The 9103-nt window shown below is 37.5% G+C and overlaps 1 long non-coding RNA gene across 4 annotated transcripts; it reads left to right on the top strand.

Moving 5' to 3' along the window:
- Nucleotides 1-3811: 3811 nt before the first annotated feature.
- LOC110681576 lies at nt 3812-5856 on the top strand. Of its 4 annotated transcripts, none has more exons than XR_002503276.1 (5): nt 3814-4148; nt 4216-4434; nt 4494-4807; nt 4870-4939; nt 4999-5856. It is a non-coding gene; the product is annotated as an uncharacterized LOC110681576 (long non-coding RNA). The 4 variants fall into 4 exon arrangements; XR_002503275.1 differs by having other exon boundaries at nt 4867-4939; XR_002503277.1 differs by having other exon boundaries at nt 3812-4148; nt 4497-4939.
- The last annotated feature ends 3247 nt before the right edge of the window (nt 5857-9103 follow it).

Here is a 9103-nt window from a genome sequence, read left to right as displayed (position 1 = left end):
CTGTGACGCTATTGGTGGCACTCTCAAGCGAATGGCAAAAAAAAGCAAGTCTTGCAAAATACTATGGAAACACAATCGCAACTCCGCGAGAACTATTCGACTGGGCAGTGAAATAAACTGATACATGTATCACCAAATTAAATTTCTGTTATATATCTAATGAACAATATGTTAAAATGTCAGAGGAATTGGTGGAATTGTTTGATAAGGTTAAAACTGTCCCTGGTACCCAAAAATATCATTGTTTTATGCCTACTAGTGATACACAAATTGCAGCCAAACGGTATACCAATTCAGAGGATGAACCAAAAATATTCAATTTATTCAGTAAAGCCCAAAAATAATGTAAATATTCATGTGCAGATACTACGTTTTAGGATATATAGCAATAATAAATATAAAAACAAACCACGACTTTTTTCATAAGCATAATATTGACCTTTTCCAGACACCTGTTAAGATTGGCTTTGACCAAATAAGAAATTAAATATTATTGTGATATCTTTCCAACAATAAAAAAAAACCCATCGGATTGTTAGAAGGAGTTGATTTTCTCATAAGCGGTATGGTGCGAGATCAATTGAATTTAATTTAAAAAAAACTGTATAATTCCGTTTTATTTCTTTTAACTACTCCAAATAAAACAAATATAATCTATTTTGTGATTTAAACTCATTTATCACTTGAAAATATGATCATACTAGACGATTTGAAGCGAAATAAAAATTAAATAAAAAGTTCATTTTGGACTTAAAAAAATCGATGTTAGAAAAACTTTTTTCTCTAAAATATGCCAAATTTGCAATGTATGGACGACTTTTAGTAAATTTAATTACGAAACTTTTTGTTTAAGGATGATCAAAATCTGAAATGGACGTTTTTTTTAATCGACTTTAAAGTTTTGAATTTTTTTTTTCAGTGTAGAAAATGTGTTTTTATTTTTTTAATATTTTTTTCTAAAACGTCAGGAAATTTCACGACAGTCCCCCATACAACACTTTTTTGTAGGTCTTGCCGTTTTCGAGTTATACGGATTTATAAAAAAAAAGGTAAAAAAAAATCTTTGGGACTTGAAATTTTCGATGTTAGAAAAACTTTTTTGTCTAAAATATGCCCAATTTGCAATGTATGGACGACTTTTAGTAAATTTAATTACGAAACTTTTTGCTTAAGGATGATCAAAATCTGAAGTGGCCGTTTTTTTTTAAATCGACTTTGAAGTTTTGAATAATTTTTTTTTATAAAAAAAGTTAAAAAAAACTTTGACCCTTTCCAAATGTTAGTCTAGATCTATTTTGAAAAAAACAAAGTATGCAAAGTATTTTAGTTTCACATAGTCTTCACCCCCAGAAAGTTTCATTGAATTCTGAAGGGGTGCTGCCGATCCCTTTGTCGAGTTGGCGTGAAATCCGTAAAAAACAAACAAGCTTTTTCAGTTTATTTAGTATTTTAGGGCATATTGGCATACTTCTAACAAAACAAGAGGTAAAGAGGTGCAGATAATTTTATGAATTTACAAGTTCTTGAGTATAAGAAGATGTTAAAATGATTTAACTTTTGGAGACTTCAAGGTATGTTACCCATATAACATGTTGTTAAGTTGAGCGCATAAATATATGTTAACTACTATAATAATATCATCAGCTATTCATGAAAGAGTTAAATCATAGAGCTGTGGCAATATGCATTATCCACGGGTTAATGCAAGGTATCTAGAAGGGCGGTAGATCAATGTGTGAAATCGCTCATTCAGCCATATTGGAAACGCATATGACAGCTGGCTAGTTTGTTTTGATAGAACAGAACATGAAATCGAAATAATTGTTTAGCAATAGATTTTCAACACCTCCAATGAAATGTCAACCCAACAGTCTAACAATCAATTTATCTCAAATCACTGAATATCCGTGAAATATACTTTCTAAGAGTTAATCATCTTCTATGATATGCCTGAAGAAAGTTTTATTTTTATTTGAAATATTTTTTTTCTACTCAATAGCATACGGTTTTGATACGCTTCCCAGCGAATCCTCAGGAGTTTCTTCAAAAATACGCTCAGAGTGCACGCTCCTATCCAGTTGAGAATTTGCTTGAGATACTTTCCACATTATGATAACGTTCTGTTTGAGGCCGTCCCGTGTTATTCTGCTGGAATAGTTTTGAAAGCCTTCCGATTAACGGCAGATGCTCTGCAAGATGAATAGGAAATTAAACAAAATTTCACGCCGAAGGCACCGAAAATCAGCTATACAGTCAGTGACATAAGTTAGTAACCAAATGCTGTTTTTCCATACAAAATGTCCAAGTTTGGGGTGCTGTATCTCAGCTTCTGGTAGTTCGAATTGGCTGAAATTTGGATGACGAACTAGAAATAACTTGAAATTTTGCCTGTAAGGGAATTATTACGTTGCAGTCATTTTACATAGAGTTTCAGAGGGTTGTTCAAAGACAAAAGTAAGTAACCGAGAGACTTTTTAATTTAATTCAAAAACAGTAAGTCGTGGAAAGTTGGTGTGTTCTGCAAATTCGTGTGACTTCTGCAATTGAACAACTTTGTGGAACAGACCAACCAGCCATAACTTAGCGTTTTAGAATAAAATCACAAAGTCTCTCGGTTACTTACTTTTGTCTTTGAACAACCCGCTGAAACTTTATGCAAAATGGCTGCAATGTAATAATTCCCTTACAGGCAAAATATCAAGTTATTTGTAGTTCGTCATCTAAATTTCAGCCAATTCGGACTACCAGAAGCTGAGATACAGCACCCCAATCTTGGACATTTTGTATGGAAAAACAGCATTTGGTTACTAACTTTTGTCACTGACTGTATCTTGTGTTGTAGGATGGTCACAAGTTCTAAAATATAAGCGGAATTTTATGTAATATAAATAATATGATAATTACTTTAAAGAACTTACTTCTCCGGACAGACAAACAACACAGCAAATAGCGAGAATGCTGATGCGCGAGAAATTTTCACTTGCGTGATAAACAAACAGGTTCTAGCAACTGAGTTTCCAAGATTGAAAAGAAACTCATGTACACAAACTCGCCAGCTGTCAATTCCACCTTCCCCTCAGTGTACCATACTCCGCATCCACTGACTGCTTAGATCAATGTACCTAGCATTACAGGTACCTTGGTTTAATGTATGTTTCACAAGGAGTCTTTCTTTTTTTTAATTTCTTTATAAGGGTCGATGTACCAATACCCGCATAGCTAAGAACAAATATTCGTATAAAATCGAAAAATAACGCCAGCGTCATTATTTTTACATCATCTGAAAGCTTTTTATCTTGGTTTTGAGGGAAAAGTATGAAAACTATGAAAACTTATATGTTTGTATTTATTTTCGCCTGTGCCGTTATAAGAATACATGTGCCTATAGTAGTACTGTTTCTAATTTCTGTTCTTATAGTAACACTAGCATCACAGCGTTGGCAAAATACTAATCAAATCCGTATTTTTACAAAGCTTTTATATTTTTCCTTGAAAGTGTGGATCAAAAGCTTTCATCTGATGTAAAAAAAGTTCTTAATTCAATAATTATTTCGTATAATAAAAAATAGTTTCTCTCAGTAGTGCTACTATAGAAACAATAGGTTCACTATAGGCGCAAGGGAGCTCAAACTTTAAGCAAAACTAATTATTTCGATCATTTTTTGAACAAAATCAAAATGTGTATCAATGGTACTTAGATAAATAGCTCCTGACCTTCATGTCAAAAAATATTTTGAAAAGTATCGAAAAGCTTAACATTACATATAATTTGCAATTGGATTAGATGGACAAATTGATGTGAAGATTGTTACATCATTGAGATTATGTCGATGAAATGCGCCCAAATTTTCTCGGTGTGTGAAGATTAATACCAATAAAGCAGCTGAAATGTTTCAAAATACCTACCAGCAAAATCTCTCTCGTCGCCTTTCATCACGGTCAAGGTTACACATACTGAAGCCTTGACCATCGAAACTCATCACAGGCTACGAACAATGCAGCCCCATTGTACCACTATCGAAGCCGGCGTGCGGTCGCATGAGCAATGATCCAAAAGTTTACCAAAAAGTGCATGCTCCGAAGTGAACTAAGTGTTCAATAGTGCGATTAAACACTCCGTTATCGGTGAGAACGTCAAATACTTGCAGGTAAATCCCAAGTATGAGCTCTAATAGATTAAAATGACCTCTAACAACCACCTTTATCTGCAAATAGCATCCAACAGTTTGGCCCTGATCCACGTACTCAAGAGGGATCTAATTCTACTAGGGCGAACAATAGAGGTAATTCAAACAATGTTTGCCAAGCTACCCATCCCTAATTGTGCTCTACTAGGTGTCATTGCATGATCGACGAGTTATCAGACGCCAGGTGGATGGTTCAAAATCCGGTTTACCGTAGATTATCCCAGAGCACGGACACTGCCAATAATAGGTAACCAATCACTTGCGTCAGCATAGAGCACTAGTTTATACTTGCATGTGGTCTTTCAGCAGCATCAAATTCGACCTGGACCGTTTTGTGGCAGAAGTCCCACTCAAGACAGCATAAAAAGGCCTTCATCAGGTAAAACGACCCATCAATGCAATTTCCTATCGATGGGCTAACGCCAATCGCCTCAAGAGGGATCTAATTCTACTAGGGCGAACAATAGAGGTAATTCAAACAATGTTTGCCAAGCTACCCATCCCTAATTGTGCTCTACTAGGTGTCATTGCATGATCGACGAGTTATCAGACGCCAGGTGGATGGTTCAAAATCCGGGTTACCGTAGATTATCCCAGAGCACGGACACTGCCAATAATAGGTAACCAATCACTTGCGTCAGCATAGAGCACTAGTTTATACTTGCATGTGGTCTTTCAGCAGCATCAAATTCGACCTGGACCGTTTTGTGGCAGAAGTCCCACTCAAGACAGCATAAAAAGGCCTTCATCAGGTAAAACGACCCATCAATGCAATTTCCTATCGATGGGCTAACGCCAATCGCCTCATCAGAGGGCCTTTTATTTGCAGGCTCAAATAGGCACTGCACTCCACGCGACGTTCTCATCGCTCAGCACCCCAGCTACCTGCACGCTCTCCGTCAGTCGGTCAAATTCTGGGAGGAAGGTCCTACACGAGTGCCAGTCGAGAGAGATCATGACCAAATTGCATCAAAGGTGCATCCACCTGCGACAACATTGAGCAGGCAGCGCGACAACCCGCACGTACAACTTGTTGCAACCCTAGTGCGACTGGGACGTGCTACATTCTCGAGCTCTCAACAACGGTGTGACAAGCCACGGTGGCCGTATCACCAACAGTTGTAGCGCGACAGCCGCGGTGCAGCAAAGTGCAACGCAGCGATCGGGTGAAGGCCTTCCTGGTCGTGTAGCACCCGGTGGTGTGCGACGAAGCCAACGTGGAGCAGAATGCATCGATGGTAGCAGCACGGGGCCCCCAACGATACTGTTAGTGAGTAGCAATGAGAACCTAGCATAAGCTTGAAACATTGTACCGGTAGATCGAAGGTTTGCGAAAATAGAAGTATGAGATGTTAAATGTTACGTTCCATGGTAGCTCTAATTTCTACCTTGCCGTTATCTTTTGATTGAGTCATTTTTTTTGGTTCCATCGGCGCTAGTGCACTATGCAAACAGTGGCTAGCCGGCCTTATCCGTCAATCTGAACCAAGAGTTTTATTAGAAGGTGCACCGACGCCGGGAGGACCACTTTCTGTTTGTAGTACTGTTGGTCATATATTCCATTGAGGCACTACCCGAGTTTTAAAGCGTTGTATCCTTCTCGAAGCTTTTCCCCTCGGGAGTTGGCAAATTAAACACAATAAGGGAAAATTGTTACAAGATTTGCGAAAAAGTTACACGTCTTCTCAGTGAGAATCGAACTCACGACTCCCAGATCTCTAGTTAGGGCGCGTTACCCCTACGCCATGAGAGGACTCATGAACGCAGAAGTTAACCTGAATTCGATTTCAGCTCAATAATCACGTGGTCCTTTTTCGCAGAGTGCACCTCTTTTGGATGAATTAGATGCCCATCCAAACACAACGCTTTATGTATATATCCAACGCCTAGCCCAAGAGCGCATTATTTTAGGTATGGAAATAGCACACTACACTAGCCAGCAACTGCGCTGGCTGAGGTTTCTATTGTGTGGGCTTCCAATGGGTCGCGACGTTATAACCTGAAGCGTACGATTTGACAGATAACTTTGAATTATTCTAACAATGTATGTTGGAAAATTAAAGTTTTTTAATCGCTAATCAAACCTTCATGCCAAAAACTGTCGAATGCTTTTTCTATGTCTAGAAGAGCAAAGCCAGTAGAATGGCCTTCAGATTTGTTGGAACGGATCAAATTTGTTACACGTAAAAGTTGATGAGTGGTCGAATGTCCATGGCGGAATCCGAACTGTTAATTTGCAAAAATTGAATTTTCGTTGATGTGGGTCATCATTCTATTCAAAATGACGTTTTCAAAAAGTTTACTGATGGAGGAAAGCAAACTGATTGGACGATAGCTAAAAGCTTCTGCAGGATTTTTGTCTGGTTTTAAAATTGGAACAACCTTAGCAGTTTTCCATTTGTCAGGAAAATATGCTAATTGAAAACATTTGTTAAATATATCAACTAAAAATGACAAGCTACTTTCTGGAAATTTCTTGATGAGGATGTAGAAAATTCCATCATCGCCAGGAGCTTTCACATTTTTGAATTTTTTAATAATAGTTCTCACTTCTTCCAAATAAGTCGCCCAGGAATTTTCGAAAACGTTCTCTTGATTGAGAATATTTTTGAAGTCCTGAGTAAATTGATTTTCAATTGGACTAGTAAGTCCTAAATTAACATTGTGCGCACTTTCAAACTGCATAGCAAGTTTTTGAGCTTTTTCGCAATTAGTTAGTAATAATTTCTTTTCTTCTTTCAATGCCGGTATTGGCTTCTGAGGTTCTTTCAAGATTTTAGATAATTTCCAAAAGGGCTAAGAGTCATGGTCCAACCCAGTGTCCAATCGAGAAATTTCATTTTCAAAATTTTTGTTTCTTAATTGTGATAAACGTTTTTTGATTTCTTTCTGCAAATCCTGCCATATAATGTTCATAGCAATGTTTGCAATGTTTCACTTGAATGTTCAATAACAATTTAATGCTAAAAATAAATCATTATCTAACCGAAAACCTTACAAGGATTCTGATTTTATTTCAACTTTCCACAGAAATATCAGATAATTGAAAAAAATTCCAGTAACAATGCTACAATCTACAATACTTACCGCTTAGCACGCTATCTTTCCCAACGATTTATTATCGCTCCCCCTCATCTCCGGGAACCATGTTTCATTTCAATAACACGCAAATGCATCCACCGAACTGGACCGAAAGCAGTTTGGCAAGGATTTACCAAATTGAATATCTATCCCTCGTGGTGCTGCTGTGCGTTGTGCATCAATACCCTGTTTCCTTTTTCATTACCGTAACGTCGTCGCGTCGTCATCTCGTTACTCGGCTGGAGAGGATGGCGCGATTAAGGCCACCGGAAGGAGTGCTAACAAGTCCCCTCTGTTGAAGCAGCGAAAAACCCACAGTTGCCCCTAAAATAACTTTCACTGCCTCGTTATGGCCTCCTTTTCCGATCGCACATCATCCCTTTGCATATAGGGTAAATGTACCATTAGTGGTGCACCTAAGGGAAAACTGCTAAACCACGGTGATAAAATCATCAAATATATGATTTTAACGTATCAGTCGATAGATTTCAAATCCTTCTATCATTCAAATGTATAAAAATCACAATTCATTTGAAATTTCCCTGTAAAAAGCCTTGCACCAATAATAGGAACACTGTTCCTTTAGTGGAGGTATGTTTTAAGAATGGTTCCTTTAGTGGCGCAATCCATTGATTTCTTATGGGACCCTCCACTATGGGTACCGATGCACCACTATAGGTGCAAAGGAGCAAAAAAATTAAGCAAAACAATTGTTTTAAATAGTTTAACGGTTAAATTTCATGAATATTTTTCGATAACTTGTATTATTTTCGCATCGTACATCATAGAAAAATATCACATAGCCATAAATTAGTGCGAAACATGTCAAAACACACTACCTCCACTATTGGAGCTACCTCCACTAAGGGAGCGTTTGCCCTAGTAGGATACCGTAATCGGGAGTAATTTTGATCGTGTTCAGGAAAAAAATCTGATTTTTTCGTCATTTTGTATATTTTTTTATATTTAAAAAAGAGTACGGATATCTTAGTGATCAATCGCAGTTAAAAAATTGGATCGTTTTGTATGTTGTGGGTCCTGCGCTATCAAAGTTTCCCCCATTATCAAAGATACCTTGTTTAACGGTACCTACTTACTAGCAGACTGGTACAAACGGGGAGGGATTTTACTCTATTTCTCTGCTAAACTTTAACTTTATATGCATACACGTTACTAACGGCATCGACCCTCACCCAACATGGCGAACAGACAATTTATATTTTCCCCCTTTTTCGGGTCATTCTTTTTCTTATTCAATTCGAACGATACAATGGCGCGATGGCCCCGTCACGCGGGTTTTCCTTTTGAGTTTTTCCCTCTGCTCTGCTGCCATAAATTTGTACAGTTTGAGGGATATTTTTCAATGCCTGACTGAACGGTCGGATGAGTGTACAATTTTTCCTGTCATGGCCCATCGGGTTTGCGCCGGGGAAAATTGTCCCGACGGGGTTTGAGACGCGGATTTGATCGGTAATGGTGAGGAAATGAGATTTTCGTATAAATTTGTTGCAAACCATGACAGTGTGGGGGTATACAGTAACGTTGGAGATTCATGTATAATTTTTCATAGTAGAATATATATAAGAGAACTTAAAACCACATATGAGAATATTCTTGAATTTCATCCACCACTTCAGCGTTTTGAAGTTTGGGCCCCAGGTCTATAATCTCCTTAATGAGTTTTCATCTACTCAATATGTAGTCCAAATTAAATTTTGTAGATATTCCTGATGATAAATCTAGAATTCTAGAGAATTAGTTTGCATTTTAGATGACCATCTTTGAATTATGGCAACACTTTTCCTAAGCTTCGATATTTTTGTGAGCAATTGACT

This window comes from Aedes aegypti, chromosome 1 (assembly GCF_002204515.2).
Source record: "Aedes aegypti strain LVP_AGWG chromosome 1, AaegL5.0 Primary Assembly, whole genome shotgun sequence".
In the NCBI taxonomy this organism is placed as follows: Eukaryota; Metazoa; Arthropoda; class Insecta; order Diptera; family Culicidae; genus Aedes; species Aedes aegypti.
This window is presented reverse-complemented; position numbering and strand designations above follow the sequence as displayed.